Source organism: Myotis yumanensis, unplaced genomic scaffold (assembly GCF_028538775.1).
Source record: "Myotis yumanensis isolate MYYU_CA2020_CCGP unplaced genomic scaffold, mMyoYum1.0.hap1 SCAF_21, whole genome shotgun sequence".
Taxonomy (NCBI): domain Eukaryota; kingdom Metazoa; phylum Chordata; class Mammalia; order Chiroptera; family Vespertilionidae; genus Myotis; species Myotis yumanensis.
In genome coordinates, this window is record NW_027223772.1 from 16,471,548 (window position 1) to 16,496,737 (window position 25,190).

The 25,190-nt window shown below is 45.5% G+C and overlaps 2 protein-coding genes across 2 annotated transcripts in view; one reads left to right on the plus strand and one right to left on the minus strand.

Annotated features, from left to right (window-relative positions):
* CENPP (centromere protein P) overlaps positions 1-25,190 on the minus strand; it is a 258,055-nt gene that overhangs the window by 7,144 nt on the left and 225,721 nt on the right. The window lies entirely within an intron of this gene.
* ECM2 (extracellular matrix protein 2) overlaps positions 8,238-25,190 on the plus strand; it is a 75,775-nt gene continuing 58,822 nt past the window's right edge. Inside the window, exon 1 of the mRNA XM_070400865.1 lies at positions 8,238-8,687. The gene's annotated coding sequence lies outside the window, so the exon portion shown is untranslated. The remainder of the gene's footprint in view (positions 8,688-25,190) is intronic.

Sequence of the window (25,190 nt, forward strand, 5' to 3'; positions counted from 1 at the left end):
GGGCCGACGGGGCGCTTCCATCCAGGCCCCGTGTGGCCCTGAGACCCGCTTTCCCCCGGGGCTGCGGGGCGGCTTTCACAGCTTCACTCTGTCCATCGCCAGTGCCCACCCGCGGCCTGCGCCCTCTAACACAGGGGAACCCTCGTGTCCGCAGGAATGTTACTTCATCTTCATTTTAATGTTTTCCCCAGAGATTATGTCTGGCTGACTCAATGATTTTAAAAATTGGGATGTAATTCCCATTACAGAATTCACTCCTTAAAGTGTACGCTTCAGTAGGTTGCGTACATCCACAAGGTTATGTAACCATCACCACTTTCTAACCCCAGAGCGTTTCCTTCGCCCATGCAGCCCTGTGCCCACCGGCCCGGCCGCTCCTCCTGCGCACAGCGCCCACGTCCCCCTCCGCACGTGCCCAGGCCCGGCTGTGGCAGCCGCGGGGCCAGCGCTTCACCCTCCACGCACGTGCCTTCACCCCCCAGCCCATTAGCGCAGCGACCAGAGAGGCGAGGCTCCTGCTGCAGGCCAGCCCCCAGCACAGGCTGGACAGCAGGCGCCCTCTCCCCCCGCACAGAGGGCGACTCACTTTGTCCCACTTTCCTCGACCCCACGGCTGCTGGCTGAACTGCCTCTGGGGAACCACACGGCCCAGACAGGCCTGGCCCCACCCGTGTCCGCACCGAGAGCCCCGCTGGGACCAGCCCCCCGGCTGCCAGGGCGGCAGACAGACGCGTGGAGCAGTGTCCCCTCAGAGCCACCCGGGGAACCGCCCCAGAAACCCTGGGAGGGAGATGCTCAGTGCTCGGCTTGGGTGTGTGTGACCAGAGGCCCGGGGGGGGGCCTAAAACGTGTCCTGTGTCCTGAGGGTGCTTAGTAAACAGCCAACAGCCAACCAGAGCCCCCCCAACACACACACACACACACACACACACACACAGCCCCAGGCTCCTCGCCAGAGCCGCAGCCCTGCCTGGACCCCCTGCGTGTGCTGCGCGCTCCAGAGCAGCCCAGCCGCGTCTGTCCCCGCCCCCCCCTTTCTTGTTTTGTGAGACTTGGAAGAGCCAGAGGGTCTCAGGGACCCACTTTATTGGAATAGATTCCAATCGCGTTTGCTTTTTAAACAATCCTCCTACGGAGAGGGGCTGTTTTTCCCATTGGTTCTTAGAGCGGGTGGAGGGGAAGGGGCGAGAGAGGAACATCCATGTGAGAGACACTGGACTGGTTGCCTCCCACATGCACCCGACTGGGGCGGGGTTTGACCCTGCAACCAGGTGTGTGGCCTTGACTGGAATGGAACCCGCGACCCTCCCGTGCGTGGGCTGGCGCGCTAACCACTGGGAGACACTTGCCGGGCCCTAATAGCCTCTTTAAAGTGAAGACGTGGCCATGAGGTCAGGTGTGGCCACGAGGACGAGGGAAGCGCTGGCCAGCAGAAACCAGTGACTGTGAAGTCTGTGGCCCCAGCGGCCGGCTCCCAGGGCCCTTACCTTTGTGATGGAAAAAAAACCTAAAGAAGAGCTGCCGCCACTGAAAAGTACAGGGAACTCACACCGAGTGCCAGGCCAGCGCTGCGGCCGGCTCCCGGCGCCTCCGGGCGGCCTGGCCTCCGCTGCGGTGTGGACCGGCGCCCAGAGCAGGGGCGGGGCCTGGGGCGCAGCCAGAGCCGCAGGGACCACACGGCGCCCTGTGTTTCCGTGTGGGAGGAGGGGACAGAAGTGAACAGATTACACACGCGAGAAACGACCAGGTCCCACCGGGGCGAGTGGCCTCCGCCCAGCGGCGCAGACCTTGCGGCCCGGGATGAACAGGACACGTGGCAGGGCTTTCTGCTCCGCAAGACCCCCCCACCCCCACCACCTTACCACTTCACACGGCCTGTCCTCCTGGGCCCTCAGACTGAAATGTACTTTCTCTTCTTCTATTTTTCTTTTCCTTTTTTTTTTTTTTTTTTAAATCCTTAATGATTTCCAGAGAGAGTGGGAGGAAGGGAAGAGAGGGGTGATGGTGGGGAAGAGAGAGAGGAGAGAGAAACCTCCATGTGAGACGCACCCGGACAGGAGGTGGGGGTGGAACCTGCAGCCCAGGTACCCACCTGTGACTGGGAATCGAACTCACGACCCTTCAGTCCAGGGGCTGACACGCCGACCAGTGAGCAACACTGGCCAGGGCATTAAGAGCAACTCCTGTCCAGGAGAGAATGCTAATCTCCCGACTCAGTGCGATGGAACCTGTTCTACCCGAGGCCAGGCTTCAGCCTGGCACCCAGGGCCCCGTAACCCCGTGAGGCCGTGACCTCCCAGCACGTCCCTCTGCCCCCGGGGGGCCAGCCCAGCCCAGACACTACTCTGCGCCCCTCCGCAGCTCGTGTGGAAGCCCCAGGAGGTGGCTGAGGACTCACGGAGCTCTGGTCGGAGCGGCGCAGCACGCAGGGCGCAGGAGGGTGTGGGGTCCAGAGGAAAACAGCTTCCAAAGGTAGCTCTTCCACACCTTCCCATTTCAGGAAAAAAGGGGCGATCAGGGTGCGCACAGCCAGGCCCCGCCCCGCAGCCGACCTTAAATCACGCGTTCAGATGGCCAGACAGTGCACAGCGGCCGTCCTGCCCTAAGTTCATGCCCACGTCGCGGGAGCAGCTGTGCGCTGGGAGAAGCCCTTGTTCCCTCCTGTTCTAATTAAAGAGTCTAAAATGACTAAGAAGCTGGATACATACAGACATGTAAACATAATAATAAACACTAGAAACGCTTCAGAGGTCAATTCACAGCTCTCTCTTCATACAGTTACTGGCATGTAATTATGCAAGAAAACAGCAGATAATGAAAGTCATATTCCAACCTCTGCGCTAAGGGTTACGGTCTCTCCTACTTCACAAATCTCAAAGTAATGTGTCCAAAACATTGAAACTGGTTACAATGTAAAGTTTCCATGGTCTCATTTAAAAGTTTTCCATAGAATCACTGACTTTTAAGGCCTTGCGTTTCTTTCCTAAGCGACATCCTGCCCCCCTCTCCCCCATTCCCGCAGCTGAGCAAGTCCCTTCCAATGGCCCTGAGGCTCCAGGCTGCACCGTGAGGAAGGCTCCGCTATCACATCCCATGGCTCACAGCCCGCTCCCCCCCTTCTGTACACCCAGATGCAGTGGAAATACACCATCAGTGCTCTTACAACCAACTCGCAGCATAATTCATGTTGGCAGCTGACTTTGATGGTAGCAACAAAACATTTTTGTTGGGAAGCATAATCACCCCTAAAAGTTGGTTCATGCATTCCACACCCTGAGCCAGACATGAGTCAGACCTAAGCCCAGCCCAGGGCTCCCGGCCAGCAGGGCTGCTGGGCCTATTCCTACTGAGAATCAGCCGCCCTTGGAGTTCTCTCCAGGCGGGCCCCCCAGTGCAGCCCTTTCTGGAGACCCCTCTCCTTGCAGAGGCCCAGCAGCCTCCTGGGCGGTTTCCCGCCCTCCTCCCGCCTCTCAGCCCCGCACACTGTTTTTTACAGACCTCTCCGCTGTCATTCCAGGAAGGTTTTGGCAGGGCTCTCAGTACAGGCTCCCTGTCAGTATCCCATTTATTGACCTTTCATGTTCAATAATATTTTTAACGTTTCCTCATACTGGGTGAAGAGTTTGGGTATAGACATTAAGGTTTAAATAATAATTAAATTAATTTTATATAGAGAGCTAATGATATACTAGGTGTACTACCGGTTAATAATGTGGATTTTCTTCAATAGATGGAGTTACACATATGTTTATATAAATGCGATTTGATATGTATGCTATTTTGTTGTATTGACAACAAGCTTCAAAACTTCATATGTCAAATTTGCTGAAGGAGTTCACATCATAGATATTTTTACACTTAAAAAGTCAAATTTCCTGCCAAAAAAGAGCATTTGCAGGAAGTTTTAATTCAGTATTTATTTTGAAGAAAAGTGCTGCTGAATACTTCAGGAAGCTTATGGTGAACATGTTCTATCTCAAGATACTTGTGGATGCTGGTTTAAATGCTTTAAAAATGATGATTTCGATGTGAAAGACAAAGAACGTCCAGGCCAACCAAAAAAGTTTGAAGACCAACAATTACAAGCATTATTGGATGAAGATGCGTGTCAAACTCAAAAACAACTTGCAGAGCCCTAACTGGTTTGGCTCAGTGGATAGAGCATCAGCCTGCGGACTCAAGGGTCCCGGGTTCGATCTGGTCAAGGTTTTGGGCACATCCCCAGTAGGGGGTGTGCAGGAGGCAGCTGATTGATTTCTCTCTCATTGATGTTTCTAACTCTACCTCTCCCTTCCTCTCTGCAAAAAATCAATAAAATATATTTTAAAAAGAAACAACTTGCAGAAAGATTAAATGTTGCTCAGCAAACAATTTCCGATCATTTACAAGCAATGGGAAAGATTTTAAAGGAAGGAAAATGGGTGCCACATCAACTGAACGAAAGACAAATGGAAAGCCAAAAAGTCATCAGTAAAATGCTGCTTCAACTGCACGAAAGTCTTTTTTGCATTGAGTTGTGACTGGCGATGAAAAGTGGATTTACTTTGAGAATCCCAAACACACAAAATCACGGGTTGATCCAGGTCAACCATCAACATTGACTGCAAGGCCAAATCGCTTCAGAAAGAAGACAATGCTCTGCGTTTGCTGGGATCAGGAAGGTGTGGTGTATTATGAGCTTCTAAAACCAGGTGAAACCGTCAATACTGATCGATACCAACAACAAATAATCAATTAGAATCATGTTTTGATCGTGAAATGACCAGAATGTTCCAGAAAACATGACAAAGTAATTTTGCTTCATGATGACGCACCATCACACACTTCAAAACCAGTTAAAGACACGTTAAAAGATCCTGCCTGGGAAGTATTAACCCACCCACCGTATTCACCAGACCTTGCTCCTTCAGATGACCACTTGTTCTGATCGATGGCACACGCGCTTTCTGAGCAGCACTTCAAAATGTACGAAGAAGTGGAAAACTGGGTCTCTGAATGGTTTGCCTCAAAACAAGAAAAGTTCTATTGGGACGGTACCCACAAATTACCTGAAAGATGGGGGAAATGTGTAGCTAGCGATGGACATTACTTTGAATAAAGCACTTCTGATGTTTCTCTTGAAATTACCGTGTTTTCTTTGATTACAAAATCCGCATTATTAACTGGTACACCTGGTATATCCAAACTGGTACTTTAGAGTCCTGTGTTAAATGCCTGTGGTTTTTAGGAGTGGGAGGCAAATAAATGAAACATTGAGTCAACTTATGTTATTAGTAACAGAGCAAACCCCCACCTCTGGGCAAAATTAAATAGGGCATGTTTTCTTTGATTACAAAATCTGCATTAACTGGTACACCTGGTAAATTCACTTCTCCATCCAAGCCTAAACTTAAGTAATCAGCTCTAAAAAGCAGAGATGAAACTACATTTTAAAATGAGCCAGTAAAAGCAGTGCTTGAGTGGATCCTGCATGTCTGTGGTTCCTGAATGCTCTATGTGAGGAACAGTAAGAAATAAGGAGCCTGAGGGACAGGGTGCCTCATCCTCCTAGATGTGCCTGGGAAGTGCAGGGCCTGGGGGATGGAGTGCAGGGCCTGGGGGATGGAGTGCAGGGCCTGGGGGAGTGCAGGGCCTGGGGAATGGAGTGCAGGGCCTGGGGGATGGAGCGCAGGGCCTGGGGGATGGAGTGCAGGGCCTGGGGGGTGGAGTGCAGGGCCTGGGGGGTGGAGTGCAGGGCCTGGGGGAGTGCAGGGCCTGGGGGGTGGAGTGCAGGGCCTGGGGGATGGAGTGCAGGGCCTGGGGGAGTGCAGGGCCTGGGGGATGGAGTGCAGGGCCTGGGGGAGTGCAGGGCCTGGGGGATGGAGTGCAGGGCCTGGGGGATGGAGCGCAGGGCCTGGGGGATGGAGTGCAGGGCCTGGGGCTGAGGACACCCAGACAGGACCCAGGAGGTCCTCTGGGCTGCCAGAAGTGAGTGTATTAGCAGGTGAAGTGGAGCCGATTACCATGCACACTTCCAGGCTCCTGCTTTAAGGTTGCAGGCTCCACGGGGTCCCTCCAGGCCACAGTCACTTGTCACTCTGGATACAGTTGTCAATCAGGTAGGTCATGAGTCCAAATGGATGGCCACCCCAGACCGGACTGGTCAACATAAGGGTCGCCACCTGGCCCCGACAAGCTCATGAAGATACTCTCTTCCTTCACATGTGAGAACCACATGCTTCGCATTCATTTCCTGTACTTTTGGGAGTTACCCCCAACAAAGGACTTCAGTACAGTTTCTTGCTTTGTGTTGTTCTGACAAAAGCACTGCCCTGATCTCAGGAGCGGAGTATATTTAGAAACATGACATCACCAAGAACTAGGTCAACACAACGAGACTCCGCACCCAAGTCCTCGCCATGTTACTATAGATTTCTCCCCGGAAACTGGTTGCCACTCACAATACTTGCTGGCCTCAGTCACAGCCCCATCCTAGACCGGGACTCCCGCTGGCCTCCTCTGGTCCTGCCAAAGGCTATCTTATTAAAGAGCAACTTCAGATTCACAGCAACATTGAGAAGAAGGTCAGCGGTTTCCCATGTGTCCCGCCCCCTCTAACCTCCCTCATTATCAACATCCCCCACTACAATGGCACCATCGTTCCGACTGAGGAACTACACGGACACATCACAACCACCCACCCACAGGGACACTGGGAGCACTGGGGTCTCATACACTGCGTGGGTTTAGACAACTCATGGTGATGTATGATGTGTCCGTCTTTAGAAGACCACACAGAATGTTCTCACTGCCCCAGAAGTCCTCTGTGCCCACCTGGTCATCCCTCTCTCTCTTCAAACCCTAGCCAACTCAGATCTTTTTTATTTTTTGTTGATTTCAGAGAGGAAGGGAGAGGGAGAGAGAGATAGAAACACCAATGATGAGAGAGAATCATTGATTGGCTGGTGAGGTCTGGCATGGGGGGTGGGGGCGGGCTGGAGGGAGTCAATGGGGAAAAGAGGGAACATATATAACACTTTCAACAAGAATGATGGAAAAACCTATGTAATAAAGAGGGAATATGCAAATTGACAGTCACTCCGCCACAAAGATGGCGGTGCCCGGGGGTGGGGGGGAAGTTACTGTAACACAAGATGGTTGCCCCCACAGCAGAGGCTGAGTTCCCGTAATGAGCCTTAACGAGCGACCAGCAGGGACCTGAGACTGCACCCCCCCACACCCCTTGTGGGGCTTGACGGGGGACCTCAGGCCGCACCCCCCCCCCCAGCAGGTATTGACAGGGGACATCAAGGTGTGCCCCCCGCACCGGTGCTGGGCCGGGGGACCTCAGGCCGCACACCCCCGCCCAGCGGGGCTTGACAAGGGACCTGAGGCTGCACCCCCCTTCTGGTGCCAAGCCAGGGGACCTGAGGCTGCACCCCCTGCCTGGTGGGGCTTAATGGGGGATCTCAAGGCGTGCCCCCTGCCCTGGCCTGGGCTGGGGGACCTGAGGCTGCGTCCCCTGCCCAGCAGGGCTTGACAAGGGTGGGACCGGCCAGGTCTGGATCTCGCCCAATGGGGGTGGGGCTGGCCGGGTCTGGCTATCACCCAATGGGGGTGGGGCCGGCCGGGTCTGGGTCTAGCCCAATGGGGGTGGGGCCGGCCGGGTCTGGGTCTAGCCCAATGGGGGTGGGGCTGGCTGGGTCTGGGTCTCGCGTGATTTTGAGGCACACGTGGGTGGGCGGGGACTTCACTCTGGGTCCCGTGGTGTGGTGTGCCCCAGACTCTGACAGGAGGAAGATTTTCATATACATTTTACTAATTTTCTTTCATCTCTGACACTTCTATTATAGAGAAAGGGCAAATAGCAATATTAAAATATTTCCTCTAATTAATCCCCTTTTAATGAGCATGAATTTCGTGCACTGGGCCATTAGTACTAAAATAAAGAAATAAAAAGTAGATTCCCTAGCCCGTGACGGGCACTTACATGTGTTATTCATTTATTTCACAGAAAGTTGAAGGTAGTTATTAGCATCCCTGCTTAAAGAGAAGCAGCTTCGGACAGGAACGCAGGAATGCTCGAAGGCCCTCTGACCTGCTGCTCGCCGGAGACGAGGCCGTGCTGCTCAGCCCTCCTCCCTGCTTCCAGGTGGAAAGTGACCATTGCAATCACATGCACATGGAACAGCTTTCAGTCTTATTCACAACACGGCGTGTGCAGTTCCCATGGGCAGAGAGATGAGGAGGGTCACTAACACCACCCAACTCAGGGTGCCCAGGAGTGCGGCTCCTCTAACGTGGCCACATGGGCCACTCGAGCGGGGTGCACCCCAGCGGTGTCACAGAGGCATGGACAGAGGAAGGGTTTTCATGCTAATATCTATGAAAACCAGATTTCTTGACCAAGCTTCACTTCTGTCCTTCCAACTCCACCTTCTCAGCCTGCAAGATGTTTCCGCTGCTCTTGTGAGTCAGACAAATATTTCCCTTGAAAACTGTTTTCCTCGTTACTCTCTTGGCTGATTTTCTGCGTGAGAACTGTAAGGCATTTATCCCCAAGGGAAGCATTAGATTTTTACCATGGGGCAGGGACCATTTTCAGCACTCCCCTCTGTTCTTTGTTTGAAGAAAGCTCTGGTTTTGTTTCACTTTCAGCTGGAGACTTAAATGACACCAAGCAAAGCCTCCTTAGTTTAGATTTCCAGGTAAAAAAGTTTTCTGCTTTAAGTTTCTGCTACAGCATGTGGAATGGTTATAATATTTGGGTGTTTTATGTTGTAAATATGTTAACATTTCAGGAAATTAGCTCTTACTAATAGATGTTTAAAGTTTAAAATGTGCATTATTCTGTTTACTTGTTTTTCTCAGGGTAAAAAACTTCTCAAGTATTTCAAACTTTATGGAGTTGGGATTAAATATATTTTTATATGTTTAAATAGAATTACATGCTCAGTAGAAGTGTAAGTTAGTTTGAAATTTTTGCTTTCTCTATTTTTAAGTCCTAAAAGAACATAAAGGGTTAATGAAAACTTTTTTTCATTTTAAGCTGAGTGAGGTGAAAGGGATAACAGGCATCTCTCAGCTTCATGGAGAAGTTTAAAATTCTAAATTTAATGTTTTAAAACCTTACTTAAGAGTTCTGATAAAAAACTTTAAGGAAAAAAACAGTAAGTGAACTGCGATTTACAGATGATATTTATGTGGGTTGAACACAATGAGCGCTAAAAAAAGAATTCACTTGATCAAAATAATACTTGCTGTGATTAGAGTGCCATAAAATCTTTACCTCGGGAAACATTAACTCAATTGCAAAGTTGCTTATTAAATATTACATGCAGTGCGGAACTCTATAAATTACTGACAATCACAAAGGCACAGGCATGAAGGATAACATGAGTACTGAGAGGCCATTTCATAAAAATTACTTAAACATTTCAATGAGATTATTTAGATTCTAATTTTGTTAAAGTTAAGGGAGCTCTGCAAATTTATTTCTGAACATATCTATTTAGATTTCTGGATTCGTAAAAGTAGGCCAACTTGGGGGGAAACAGAAAGACGAAGGCAGACGGTTTCCAGGATGGGGTGAGCTCAGGCAGCTGGTGAGTGTTTGCAGGAGGCCCAGGGACAACAGGACCCCGACGTCCCTCCAACCCTGACCCACCACAGGGGCCTGCACACAGGGCAGCAAGGCCAGAGCTCCCAGGCCAGCCCAGCGCTGAGGCTCTCCAGCAGGGCCTGCTTGCCTTGCCACCCGCACATTCTCCCCCCAGCCCACCTCCCAGTCCGCCTTTCCCTAAGCTTCCCCTGCTGCCTTTGTTATTCCTTTCCAGGGGTGGCTTGCTCTCTGAACCCATGTTTACAATTTTTGCAGTCAATCAGCTAAGGGATTTGTTCCTTCCTTACATTTTGCATGTTAGTTTTTTTTTTAAAGTGACAAAAAGTTGTTCTAATATTGTTTCCTTTCAATGACTTACAGTAAAGATTTCAGAATGACTGCAGTAACTAATGTGCAGACACACTGAACAAAGTCTGCAGTGCTGGGCTAGCTGACATAATACTTTAGTGGCGGCAAGTCAGGATATGACCCAAGGACAACATGGCTAGAGGAAGATGATTTTTTTCGATAAAGTTATAAAAAGAACTACTGAGATTCAAGAGGCAAACTGAGCAGATTGCACACCCTCTTCTCCTCTCACCGGATCCCTAGAAATAAGAGAAGATGTATGATCAACAAATACACACATGCGTCTGCAGCTACACTAGAAAATAAGAACTCCTACTGAGGCAGACCTGGGAGGAGTCCTCGAAGACGGGAGAACATGAGGACGTGGGAGAAAACTAAGTAAGAGAGCCTGCACAGGGGAAAAGGATACATTAAAACAACAACACACCCTATACATTGTAGTAAAACTTCTGAATAGTAAAGATAAAAGAAAAATATGAAAAAGTTTCTATAGAGAGAAAAATAAATTTCTTAAGAAGAGATGAAAATCTTATTAAATTTAAAGTTTTCACTAATAACACTAGATATAAGAAACTAATGGAATAATATCTGTAAAGTATTGATGGCAAATGATTTTGAAATAATTCTATTTTTAACTAAACAGAATATTTTCTGAATATGAAAATTCAAAATTTTTACAACTCACATTCTCTTTTAGGACATGGATATATTTCAGCAGGAAATAACATGAATCTCAGGGAACTTCTGCTTCTAATAATGGCAGGCTAGGCCATCAGAGCGGCTGATACACTGAGAATAATTAGACAAGATAGGATAGTAACGGGGCCAATATACAGGACTGGACTGAAACCCACAGAGGTTTGGGAAACTTCTCTTCTGGCGGCATCTGTGGGTCCAGAAGAGGTGGAGAGAAGCTTAGTCTATGACTTTACAACAGCCTCTTTAGGCAAAAGAAACAAAAATCAAGGAAAAGGACCAAGCAAGCAGCAGCATGGCGGGGAAGGGATGTGGGAAAATCTCCAGGCTTGATTTGGGGCACAAAGTGCCTCCATCACTCAATCTATAATTGGTAGTGCCCTTAGCTTCATGCCCAAAGTAGATATCAATCCTCTTGGGATAAAGAATACATCATCCACCCTGGCTGGTTTAGCTCAGTAGATAGAGCATAGGCCTACAGATGAAAGGGTCCCGGGTTCGACTCCAGTCAAGGGCACGTACCTTGGTTGCAGGCTCCTCCCCTGCTTGAGCCATGGCTGGGGCTCGCTCAGGATGCAACCAATCGATGTGTTTCTCTCACATCGGTATTTCTCTCTGTCTTTCCCTCGCTCTAAAACTCAATGGAAAAATATCCTCCGGTGAGGATTAAAAAATAAATAAATTTATTATTAATAATAATAATAAAAGGATAATATTTAAGAATACATCATCCTAGGTCTTCAACATATTTTCATATTTTTTATACACAATGTCTGTCATGCAATCAAAAGCCATCAAGCATACAAACAGATCAACATGGCTCAAGACTTAAAGAAATAGACTACAGAAACGACTACTTAAAGAAATACAGATTACAGAGGATCTTGAAAATGGAGTCTTCAGACACAAACTTAAAAAAATGTGATAAGTCGCTTATCGTTCAGGAGGTGCGTGCAGGCCCCCAGTCAGTGGCCCAGCCTCATGTCCACGGGCAGGGGGCAGGCCGCCGGCTCACAGCGCCTGCACCTCCCTCCCTCCCTCCTTGGGCAGAATGCATTCCGTGGGTATTCACTACTGCCATCTGCACACGGCGGGATCCTCTGTCATTACACACATTGTTCTCATTAAAAAGCAAATTATACTTGGAAAAAAAAGTGATAAGTATGTTCAAAAAAGTAAAAAATAAGATTAAAATTTTCAGTAGAGTCAGAAGAACCCATTGACAACTCAAAAAACTACAAAACAAACAAACTACACAACAGAAATAAGGAAGTCAGTGTGTGGATTTAATAGCAGATAAACCACAATTGAAAAGGTAATTAGTGAGCTGAAAGACAGATTAGAAGAATAACTAGGATGAACCACTGAATCTCAGAAGGATGGAAAACACAAGGCAGGAAGAGAGACATTAAAGACATAATCAGAAACAAACAGAAACAAACTCATAGATAGAGAAAACAAACTGATGGTTGTCAGATGGCAGGGGGTTTTGGAGGGTTGGGGTCTGGGTGAAAAGATGAAAGGGTTACGTAGTACAAACTGGCAATTACAAAATAGTCCTGGGGATGTAAAGTACAGCACAGAACAGAGTAACATTGTAATAACTATGTATAGTGTGAGGTGGATGCTAGACTTATCAGAGTGATCACTTCATAAGTTATATAAATGTTTAACTAACTATGCTGTACGCCTGAAACAAATATAATATTGAGTGTCAACCAATCCTATATCCTATATAATAAAAGGCTGATATGCAAATTGACTGAAAGGCCGAATGGCCAGTCACTATGATGTGCACTGACCACCAGGGGGCACATGCTCAATGCAGGAGCTGCCCCCTGGTGGTCAGTGCACTCCAACATGGGGAGCACCGCTCAGGCAGAAGCCAGGCTCACTGCTAGCAAGCACAGAGGTAGTGGTGGGAGCCTCTCCCACCTCTTCAGCAGTTGGACATCTCCCAAGGGCTCCTGGACTGCAAGAGAGCACAGGCTGGGCTGAGGGACCTACCCCGAGTGCACGAATTTTGTGCACTGGGCCTCTAGTTGAAAAAATAAAAAAATTAAAAACCCAAACGTACAAAATAAAAATGACATAAGAAAAAGACTATCATACATGCAATTGTAGTTCTAAAAAGGAAGAGGAGAGAGAAGCAAGAAAGTATTTGAAGAGACAAGGGCTTAGAAGTTTTGAAATCTGATGAATATGAGGCTACAGGTTCAAAAGTGCTATTTAAAAAAACCCACAAGAAAATCCTATATAAACAGAGTAAAACAGCTGAAAACCAAAGCCAAGAGAACATTTTAAAAGCAGCCAGGAAAAAATGTAACTTTTAAAGGAGAAATAATTAGATTGACTCATGACCACTTAATAGAAACTATGGAAACAAGAAGACATTGGAATGAAATCTTCAAAATGCTGAACAAAAATACCTGTCAACCTATAATTTCATATCTAGAGAATATAGCCTTTCAGAGAAAACATAAATATTTTCAGACAAACAAAAAGAGAACTGGTCATCAGTTGTCCTGCACTAAAAGAATTAAAAATCTTTATCAATCGGAAATAAAATAATCCTATAGAAAACTGATGATGCTGGAAGAATAAAGATAATCAAAAAGGATAAATGTTTAGGTAGTTCTAAATTAGTGGTTCTCCTCTGGGAACAGGATAATTTCCTCTATACCCTAGGATATATTTGGTGATGTCTAAAGACATTTATGGTTGTCATAAATGAAGGGAAGGTATTAGGGGCATCTACTGGCTTGAGGCAAGGCCATCCCCTAACAAAAAAGAACTATCCAACACAAATGTTAATAGTGCTAAGCCTGAGAGAGCCTGATATAAATAAAATGTGAGTATAAAACAACAACAATAATAATAATCTTTTGAGGGTTTAACATATGTAAAGAAGTAAAATATATGACAAAAGCAGCACACGTGCCAGGATGAAGTGGAAGGTGTCCTGATCCTTGCATTGTACAGGAAATGGCAAAGGTACTGATTTGTATTAGACTTGATAACTCAAGGATGTGTGTGGTAAACTGTATAAAAAAACAGAATAGTAAAGGTGTATAGTTGCTAATGTAGTAATAAAAAATAAGTAATCAATTTTTTAAAAAGCAAGCAAGAATAGAAAAAAAAAACCCCACATAAAACAAAACAAAAAAACACCACCACAGCCCAGGCAGGATAAGTAGGAAGCAAATAGAAAACAGATTTAACCCAAAATATATCAACTGCTACATTAAATATAAATAGACTAAACATTCCAACTGAAAGACAAAGGTTGTTAGATTGCATTAACAAAGATGTGCTATAGAATGTATCTATACTAATAAAAGGGTAATATGCTAATTAGACTGGGAAACCTTCTGGACAAAGGCATGGTGGTGGGGCCGAGGCAGAGGCAGTTAGGGGTGATCAGGCCAGGAGGGGAGGGCAGTTGGGGGTGATCAGGCCAGTGGAGGGGCCAGTTGGGGGTGAGCAGGCTGGCGGGGGGTGGCAGTTGGGGGCAAGCAGGCTGGCAGGCAGAGTGTTAGGGGTGATCAGGCAGGCAGGTAGGTGAGCGGTTAGGAGCCAGCAGTCCAGAATTGCGAGAGGTATCGGGCCTAAATCAGCAGTCAGACATCCCCTGAGGGGTCCCAGATTGGAGAGGGTGCAGGTCGGGTTGAGGGACACCCACCTCATGCACAAATTTTGTGCACTGGGCCACTAGTATTGAAATATAAGACACTAGAAAATAAAATAAAATGATGCAAAAAATATTCTAAGTAGACATTATCCAAAAGAAAGCAGCTGCATTATTAGACAAAATAGATCTATGACAAAAAGCATATTAGAGATATAGAAAGTACATAATGATAAAAGCACCAGAAAAACAAAACTATAAATAAATGTGCATATACCTAAAACATAGCCTCAAAATATGTTAGTAAATATGACCAAAGTGATTATAAATATTAAACTACATCCAAAAATAAACCCAAGGGGTAATATAGTTTGAAAACAATATTATCTCAATTGTAAAGTAAAATTAAAACAAAAATACTTCCAGAAGACATATGTGCAAGAATGTTTATAATAGCAAAAAATTGGAAAAATTAAGTATCATCAAATTGTTCAATAACTTATGAAATGAAAATAGAGTGTACAGGCCTGATGGATTTATATACACTGACATACAGGGTGAGGCAAAAATTAGGTTTATAGAAGTTTGTATGGAAAATCTTTATAATAAAAGCCTAAGTTACCATTACAGCGCAATGATCAAAACGACTGATCGCTATGATGTGCACAGACCACCAGGGGGCAGGTGCTCAATGCAGGAGCATCCCCCTGGTAGTCAGTGTGCTCCCACAAGGGGAGCACCACTCAGCCAGAAGTTGGGCTCACAGCTGGCGAGTGCAGAGGTGGTGGCGGGAGCCTCTCCTGCCTTCGCAGCAGCGCTAAGGAGCAGTGAGCCAAGCGGTAAGGGGCAAGTGGTCCCAGATTGCAAGAGGGTGCAGGCCAGGCTGAGGGACTCCCCCTCCAATGCATGAATTTTGTGCACCAAGCCTCTAGTAATACAATAATTAACAAAATAATAATACAAGAATAAAGTGTTTCGCATACTCACAACTGTAAGCCTACTTTTACCCCATCCTGCATATGTCCATATTTTATTACTGAGTGAAGGGAAAATAAATTGTGGCATAATATATATCAAACAATTCTTAGAGTTTAAATATATAGTAGAGGCCTGGTGCACAAAAATTTGTGCACTCGGGGGGGTCCCTCAGCCTGGCCTGTGCCCTCTCGCAGTCTGGGACCCCTTGTGGGGGGTGACCACCTGCTGGTTTAGGCCTGCTCCCTGGGGGATTGTGCCTAAGCTGGCAGTCAGACATCACTCTGGCAGCCCGGGAGCCTTCGGGGGATGTCCACTTGCCAGCGGGGAGCAAGCCTAAGCTGCAGTCGGACATCCTTAGCGCTGCTGAGGAGGCAGGAGAGGCTCCTACCACCACCGCTGTACTGGCAGCCATTAGCCTGGCTTGTGGCTGAGCAGAGCTCCCCCTGTGAGAGCGCACTGACCACCAGGGGGCAGCTCCTGCATTGAGTGTCTGCCCCCTGGTGGTCAGTGTGTGTCATAGTGACCAGTCATTCCCAGTGTTTCTGCCGTTAGGGTCAGTTTGCATATTACCCTTTTATTATATGGGATAGAGGCCTGGTGCACGGGTGGGGGTCGGCTGGTTTGTCCTAAAGGGTGTCCTGGATCAGGATGGGGGTCCCGCTGGGGTGCCTGGCCAGCCTGGGTGAGGAGCTGATGGGTGTTTGCAGGCTAGTCACACCCCCTTCAGGGTGGGGGTCCCCACTGGGGTGCCTGGCCAGCCTGGGTGAGGGGCTGATGACTGTTTTCAGGCTGGCCACACCCCCTTTAGGGTGAAGGTACAGTCAATTTGCATGTTTGTCTTTTATTAGTGTAGATGATTATATATATATATTTAGAAGGGATCATGAAAGATACACTGAAATAGGGATTAGGAAACTATGGCCTCCAGTCCAAATCATGTTTGTTTGTTTTTTAAATATATTTCTATTGATTTCAGAGAGGAAGGGAGAGGGAGAGAGAGATAGAAATATCAATGATTAGAAAGTATATTGATCAGCTGCCTTTTGCTTGCACACACACACACACACACACACACACACATCACCACTGGGGATCAAGCCCGCAACGTGGGCATGTGTCCTTGACCAGAATCGAGCCTGGGACCCTTCAGTCCACAGGCCAACACTCTATCCACTGAGCCAAACTAGCTAGTGCCTGTTTGTTTGTTTTTAAACAAAGTGCCATCAGAACACTCTCATGCCTATCCATTATTTACTTATCTTCTATGGTTACTTTAAAATTTTTTAGTATTTATTTATTTTCAGTCCTCACCCAAGGATATTTTTTCCCATTGATTTTTTAAAAAATATGTTTTTATTGATTCCAGACAGGAAGGGAAAGGGAGAGAGAGAGAAACATCAATGATGAGAGAGAGTCATTGATCGGCTGCCTCCTGCACAGCCCCTACTGAGGATTGAGCCCACAACACCAGCTTGTGCCCTGACCTGGAATCAAACTGTCACCTCTTGGTTCACAGGTCGATGCTCAACCACTGAGCCACGCTGGCCAGTCATCCCAATGATTTTTAGAGAGAGTGGAAGGGAGGGAGGAAGGGGAGAGAGAGAGAGAAAGAGAGAGGGAAACATTGACATGAAAGAGACACATTGACTGGTTGCCTCTCACACACACCCCGACCTGGAGCTGGGGATCAAACCTGCAACCAAGGTACATGCCCTTGACTAGTAATCGAACCAGCAACCCTTCAGGCTGCAGGCCGACGCTCGAACCACATTAGCCAGTGCCTATGGCTACTTTTGGGCGACAATAATAGCAAAGTTGAGTAGTGAATTTTTGTTAATTCTCACCCAAGGATATTTTAGAGAGTGCGAGGGAGGGAGGAAGGGAGAGAAGGAATAAGAGAGAGAGGTCGAGAGAGAGATCGGTTGCCTCCCACACTTACCCTGACTGGGGCCAAGGATCAAACCTGCAACCCTTCGGTGCACAAGCTGATGCTCTAACCATTTAGCAACACTCGCCAGGGCAAAGTTGACTAGTTTTGACAGAAACTGTTGGGCAGCAAAGCCAAAAACATTTACTCTCTAAACCTTGAAGAAAAAGTGTGCCTATCCTTGTACTAAAGTATGAATTGTTTTTAAGGCAACTTATCTTTTATGCCTTATACATGTATATCATTTTGAATAAAAAATACTATTTTTATAAATTTAAACACATCTCTCTTTTTTTAAAGGGCAGTGCTATTATTATTCAACAGTCTCTTAAAAAACAATAATAATCAGAATGTATACGCAGCAGACCTAGGAAGGGCCTTAGAAAGGATTGATTTAGAGAGATTGGAACTCAGGAGAGAGAAATTGTTAATATGAACGTTACCTAAAAGTCTCTATGGGTTATCCTGTGGACAATGAATTGTAGCTCAACCCAAGGCAGACCTTTTCACAGAGCTTTCAAAACATGAACATGCAGTTCCCCATTCCTGGAAAGGATATGCCTGCAGAGACTCATTCACAGCCCAAGTCCCACCCAGCGAAGCCCCATCAGAAACGATGTAGGATGCGAGGAGACAGCCCATCATGAAGCACATGAAGGAACAAGCTGAAGGGAGAACCCTGTCAAGGACTCTGTGGTTCTGTGCATGGGCATACGTATGAGGCTTGGAAACAGATCAAAATAAAGAGTGCTTGGAATTAGGAGGAAACCTTGGGAAAGTGATCGGCATATGGGATGATTTGTTCATAACTCACCCATCTAGTTATGATACACCAGATTCTGCCTGCAAGCAACACATGACTGTCTTGGTTAAAAACCGTCAGTAACTCTTAGTTTCTCCAAACCAGGTTTCTGGGTCTTAGCACAAATGGCACTGTTTGCCAGCTGATTCCTGGCAGTGGCAGCCTGTGCTAGGCACTGTAAGGCGCTTGCCACCATCCCTGACTTCCAAAGCCTATAGCATCCCCTCCACTGTGACTCTAGAAATGTACCCAGACACTGCTAAATGCGTGCCCTGGGGGCAAAATTGCCCCCAATCCAGAAGCACAGGTGTGAACTATCGCTGGCAAACTTTTGCTGCAAGCACTGCAGGCTGCACTGTTAAGTCTCTGTTGTAATTATTCAACTCTGCCATTGTAGTGCAAAAGCGTAAACCACTTATAAATAAACTAGAAACCTGGTGCACGAAATTCGTGCATGGGTAAGGTTCCTAGGCCTGGCCAGTGATCAGGGCCAATCAGGGCCTTCCTGCTGCTGGCCGGGGCCTTCCTTCATTCCATGCCGTCCCCTGGTGGTCATCCCATGTCATAGCAGGCTATAGAACTCCCTCCTGGTCTCCCAGTTGAACTCCCGTGGGGACAATTTGCTCATTAGGCTTTTATGTATATAGATGAATACAGCTATTGCAATAAAATATGTATGGATATTGAAATTTTAATTTCATATAGTTTAATCTGTCTTAAAATATTATTTAAAAATTTAAAAGCATTAAAATATAAAAACCATTTAAGCACCCAGTACATTCAATTTGGCCTTGCGCCCTAATTTCCTCACCTCTGATCTCAGCTACTATCAACCCCACAGCCTGGTCCTCAGGGCCTTCCAGTGTCACTTTACTTCTGCCTGAAGAGAGGTCTGAGGTCAACAGCCATGCCAAGTAGCTCAGACACGTTGGAACTAAATTTTATTCATTACGTGATTTAGATGTGACTCCAAATAGCCACTCCTTGACTGAACAGCAAAGCCGCAGCCCTATCCAAATATATCTACCCATTACCCCCAGCCCATTCACCCTGGGTGATCTCTTCCACCGCCTGACTGTAAGCCCATCCCCAAGATGCTTTCTGCATAGAAAAGTTTGTATTGCCCGGCTGGGGAGGCTTAGTGGTCAAGCGTCAACCTATGAACTGGGAGGTTACGGTTCCATTCCTGGTCAGGGCACATGCCTGGGTTAGTGGGCACGATCCCTGGTGTGGGGCGTGCAGGAGGCAGTCAATCAATGATTCTCACTCATCATTGATGTTTCTACCTCGCCCTCTCCCTTCCTCTCTGAAATCAATTTTAAAAATTTTTAAAAAGTTTGTATTTTCTACAGTTTTATATAAAGGGAATCATGTATGTTTCCTCTTATGTAAGACTTCTTTTATTCAATGTAATTATTTTGAGATCCACCCAATATTATTGCTAATTAGTCCTTCACTGTATGGATATATTAGTTTGTTTTTCCATGAACATGCTGGTGGACATTTAGATAGCAATATTAATATAGCTGCTCTGCACATTTACACCCATGTCTCAATTGGTTGCCTCCTGCATGTGCCCCGACCCGACCAGGGCCCAGGCCAGGGAGGAGCCTGCAACTGGGTGCATATAACTTTTTGAATTAGTATTTTGGGTTTCTTCAAATATCTGAGAGTGGAAATGCTGGGTAATAAGATGGTTCTATTTTTATTTTTTTAAATTAAATCTTTACTATTGAAAGTCTGACATATGTCCCCTTTTTTTGCTCATTGACCCTTTCTAGCCTGTCCCCACGCCCCACCTGAGGACTAAACCAGACTACTGTCTGTGTCCATGGGTTATACACACACGCATAAAAGTTCTTTGGTTGTTCTCTTCCCACCCACCCCGCTCCCCTGCCTTCCTTCTAACACTCTGCAGTCTGTTCTATGCTTCTATGAGACTGGATCAATTCTGTTCATCAATTTATTTGGTTCATTTAATTCCACTTATTTGATACTTATCATGTGATGCTTGTCTTTCCCTGACTGACTTATTTTACTTAGCATGATGCTCTCCAGGTCCCTCCATGCTGTCTCAAAGAGTAAGAAATCCTGCCTTTTTACAGCTGCATAGTATTCCATGGTGTAAATGTACCACAGCTTTTTATCAATTCATCTACTGATGGGCACTTGGGCTGTTTGCAGATCTTAGCTATTGTAAATTGTGCTGCTATGAACATAGGGATCATACATTCGTTATAATTGGTGCTTCAGGTTTCTTAGGATATATTTCTAGAAGTGGGATCACTGGGTTAAATGGCAGTTCCATTTTTAATTTTTTGAGGAAATGACATACTGTTTTCCATAATGGCTGCACCAGTCTGCATTCCCACCAGCAGTGAACTAGGATGCCCTTTTCTCCACATACTTGCCAGCACTTGTCATTTGTTGATTTGTTGATGGTAGCCATTCTAACAGATGGGAGGTGATACCTCATTGTCGTTTTAATTTGCATCTCTCTGAGGATCAGTGACTTTGAACATTTTTTCATATGTCTCTTGGCCTTCAGTATGTCCCTTTTGGAGAAGTGTCTATTTAGGTTCTTTGCCCATTTTTTAATTAGATTGTTTGTCTTCCTATTGCTAATCTGTATGAGTTTAGGATATTAACCGTTTATCAGATGTATCATTGCCAAATAAGTTCTCCCATACAGTGGGCTCCTTTTTTGTTTTGTTCATAGTTTCTTTTGCTCTGCAGAAGCCTTTTATTTTGATGTAGTCTCATTTGTTTTTATCATTAGTTTTCTTTGCCCCTAGAGATGTATCTGTAAACATATTGTTACAAGAGCTATCTGAGATTTTGTGGCCAATGGTTTCTTCTAGAATTTTTATGGTTTTCACATCTTACATTTTGTTCATTTTAGTTTATTCTTGTGTATGGTGTAAGTTGGTGGTTTAATTATATATCTTTGCATGTATCTGTCCAATTTTCCCAACGCCATTTATAGAAGAGACTGTCCTGACTCCATTATATGTGTTTGCCAACTTTGTCAAATATTAATTGAGCATAGTATCTTGGGTTGATTTCTTGGGTCTCTTTTCTGTTCCATTGATCTATATGTCTGTTCTTGTGCCAGTACCAAGCTGGTTTAATTACAGTGGCTTTGTAGTATAGCTTGATATCTGGTATTATGATCCCTCCAACTTTGTTCTTCTTTTTTAAGATTGCTGAGGCTATTTGGGGTCTTTTGTGGTTCCATATAAATTTTTGGAGTATTTGTTCTAGATCTATGAACTATGCCATTGGTATTTTAATGGGGATTGCATTGGATCTGTAGATTACTTTGTGTAATATGGACATTTTAATGATGTTGATTCTACCAATCCATGAACATGGTATATTCTTCAACTTGTTTATATCTTGCCCTATCTCTTTTTCCAATGTTCTGTAGTTTTCTGATTATCAGTCCTTTACCACCTTGGTTAAGGTTATTCCTAAGTATCTTAATTTTTTTGTTGCAATGGTAAATGGGATTGTTTGTTTAGTATATCTTCCTGAGAATTCACTATTGGTGTAAAAATGCCATAGAATTCTGGGTGTTAATTTTGTATCTTGCTACATTGCCGAATTCCTTTATTAAATCTAGTAGTTATTTGATGGAGTCTTTAGGGTTTTCTATGTATAATATCATGTCACCTGTGAATAATGAAAGTTTTACTTCCTCCTTTACAATTTGAATGTTTTTTATCTCTTCTTCTTGTCTGATCGCTGTGGCTAGAACTTCCAGTACTATGTTGAATAAGAGTGGCAAAAGCAGACATCCCTATCTTGTTCCTGTTCTTAGGGGAAAAGGTTTTAGATTTGGCCCATTGAGGATGATGTTCGCTATAGGTTTGTCACATGGCCTTTACTAGAGGCCCAGTGCACAAATTTGTGCACAGGAGAGGTCCCTTGACCTGGCCAGTGATCAGGGCAGCTGGCTGGGGGAAGGGTCCATAAGAGGTTGGCTATGGGAGCACACTGACCACTAGGAGGCAGCTCCTGTGTTGACCGTCTGCCCCCTGGTGGTCAGTGCATGTCATAATGACCAGTCGTTTGGTTGACCAGTTGTACAGTCGCTTAGGCTTTTATATATATACTAGGGGCACAGTGCACAAAGATTTGTGCATGGGGTGGGGGTTAGTGGGGGGGGTGAGGGGGGGTCTTTCAGTCCGACCTGCACCCTCTCTAATCTGGGAGCCCTCAGGGGAGCCCTCTCCAATCGGGAGTTTCTGTCTTTGCAATCATATGAGCGAATTGTCTGAGACCCCCAACCCAGTTTGGTTTGTTACTCACAGAATGATAGCGGCATTTTTTTTTTTTTTTTTGGCTTCATTAGTGGAGATTTCCTGGAAGTTTTAGGATATTTTCACTTTAATTTTTCCTAGACGCTCTGATTTTACTTATGTCTCTCACCCTTGCTTTCACTCCATTCCCCACCGCAACAGTAACTTGCTCCAGGCTCACTTTGCTCTAGTGTCTAGGAGATCTGTCTGCCACCAGAACTACGATTCCCGGCATTCTTGGAGCTTCCCGTGCTCTGGGCTTCCGCTTCCGGTGCTGGGGCTGCCAGCAGAACTACTAGTCCCAGAATTCCTGGTGCTCCCTGTGCTGGGAGCGACCGAGGGATCCATGGCCCCCCAAGCCTCCAACTCTCCCGCTCTCCTCTCAAACCAGCGACCAAGGGAGCCTCGTCCCCCCAAAGGAGCAACCGAGGGAGCGACATCCCCGCCAAGCTGCCAGCTCTCCCAGTTCTGCTCTCTGCCAGGCATCTGTGTATGCAAATTAACCCACCATCTTTGTCAGGTTAATTCGCATATTCACTCCTGATTGGCTGGTGAGTGTAGCAAAGGGATGATCAGTTTACATGTTTCTCTTTTATTATATAGGATAACTAGAGGCACGGTGCATGAAATTTGTGCATGGGGGAGTGTACCTCAGGCCAGCCTGCACCCTGTCCAATCTGGGACCCCAAGGGGGATGTCTGACTGCAGGTTTAGGCCCATTTCCTGTGGGATTGGGCCTAAACCTGCAGTCGGACATCCCTCTCACAATCCGGGACTGCTGGCTTCCAACTGCTCACCTGCCTGCCTGCCTGATCAGCCCCTAACTGCTTCTGCCTGACAGCCTGATCACCCCCTAAGCCTGATTGATGCCTAACTGCTTCCCTGCTGGCCTAGTCGCCCCCAACTGCCCTCCCCTGCCGGCCATCTTGTGGCTGTGGGCGCCACCATCTTTGAGGGCAGGACAGTCAATTAGCATATTCCCTCCTTATTGGCTGTGGGCTCTGCCACCTTTGTGATGGTGTGAGGGTCAATTAGCATATTCTAGCTTTATTAGATAGGATGTTGAGATATGATCCCTCTATTCCCGCTTTGCTGAGAGTTTTTATCAAAAATGTGTGTTGGATGTTATTGAATGTTTTTTCTAAATCTAATGATATGATTATGTGATTTTTTGTCTTTCAATTTGTTTATGTGATGTATCACGTTTATTGATTTGCAAATATGGTACCAGCCTCGCAACCCTGGAATAAATCCCATTTGGTCATGGTGTATGGCAGTGGTTCTCAACTTTCTGGCCCTTTAAATACAGTTCCTCATGTTGTGACCCAACCATAAAATTATTTTCATTGCTACTTCATAACTGTAATGTTGCTACTGTTATGAATCATAATGTAAATATCTGATATGCAGGATGGTCTTAGGCGACCCCTGTGAAAGGGTCGTTCAACCACCAAAGGGGTTGTGACCCACAGGTTGAGAACCACTGGTGTATGGTCTTTTTAATATATTGCTGAATCCAATTTGCTAATATTTTATTGAGGATTTTAGTATCTATGTTCATCAGGAATATTGGACTGTAATTCTCTTTCTTTGTAGTGTCTTTATCTGGTTTTGGAATTAGGATAATTCTGGCCTCATAAAAAGAGTTTGGAAGTGTTCCTTCCTCTTGGATTTTCTGAAATGGTTTGAGGAGGATAGGTGTTAGTTCTTCTTTGAATATTAGGTGAAACTCCCCTGTGAAGTCATCCAGACTCAGGCTTTTGTTTACTTGGAGTTTTTTGATTACTGCTTCTATTTTATCAGTTGTTATTGGCATATTCAGGTTTTCTGATTCTTCCTGATTCAGTTTTAGGCCATATTTTTGTAGGAATTTGTCCATTTCATCCACATTGTCCAGTTTGTTGGCATATAGTTGTTCACATTATTTTCTTACAATCCTTTGAATTTCTGTGGTGTCAGTTGTTACTTCAATGCTTTCATTTCTGACTTTACTTATTTGGTTCCTCTCCCTCGGTTTCTTCATGAGTCTGGCTAATGGTTCATCAATCTTTTTTAACTTTTCAAAAAGCCAACTCTTGGTTTTATTGATCTTTTGTACGGTTTTTTTTTTAGCATCTGTGTCATTTATTTGTGCTCTAATCTTTAGTATTTCCTTCTTTCCACTTACTCTGGGCTTTACTTGTTGTTCTCTAATTTTTTAAGTTGTAGCGTAAAATAGTTTATTATTAATTTTTCTTGGGTGTGTGTGTGTGTGTTTTGAGGTAGGCCTGTAGTGCTAAGAAACTCCCTCTCAGAACTGATTTTTTGTTGAGAACTGGGGATGTTGTGTGTTCATTTTCATTTGTTTCCAGTAAGTTTTTAATTTCTTTCTTGATCTCCTTGGGAACACATTTATTGTTTAATAACATGCTATTAGCCTTCATATGTTTGAATGTTTCTGGGTGTTTTTACTGTGGTTGGTTTCTAACTTGATTCTACTGTGATCTGAGAAGATACTTGATATGAGTTCAATCTTCTTGAACTTGTAGAGACTTGTTTTGTGTCCTAACATGTGGCTTATCTTTGTGAATGACCCATGTGCACTTGAGAAGAATGTGTATTCTTCAGCTTTGGGGTGACATGTTCTATAAATGTCAGTTAAATCCGTCTAATCCAGTGTGTCATGTAGAGTCACTGTGTTCTTGTTAATTTTTTGTCTGGAAGATCTATCCAGTGAAGTCAGCAGGGTGTTAAAATCCCCTACTATGATAGTATTGCTGTCAATCTCTTCTTTAAAGTCCTCTAGAAATTATCTACACTAATAAAGGAGAAAAATGGTAATTAGCGTACGACCGCTACCCTTCCCATTGGCTAATCAGCATATCCTTATGCAAATTAACTGTCAGCCAAGATGGCGGCCAGCAGCC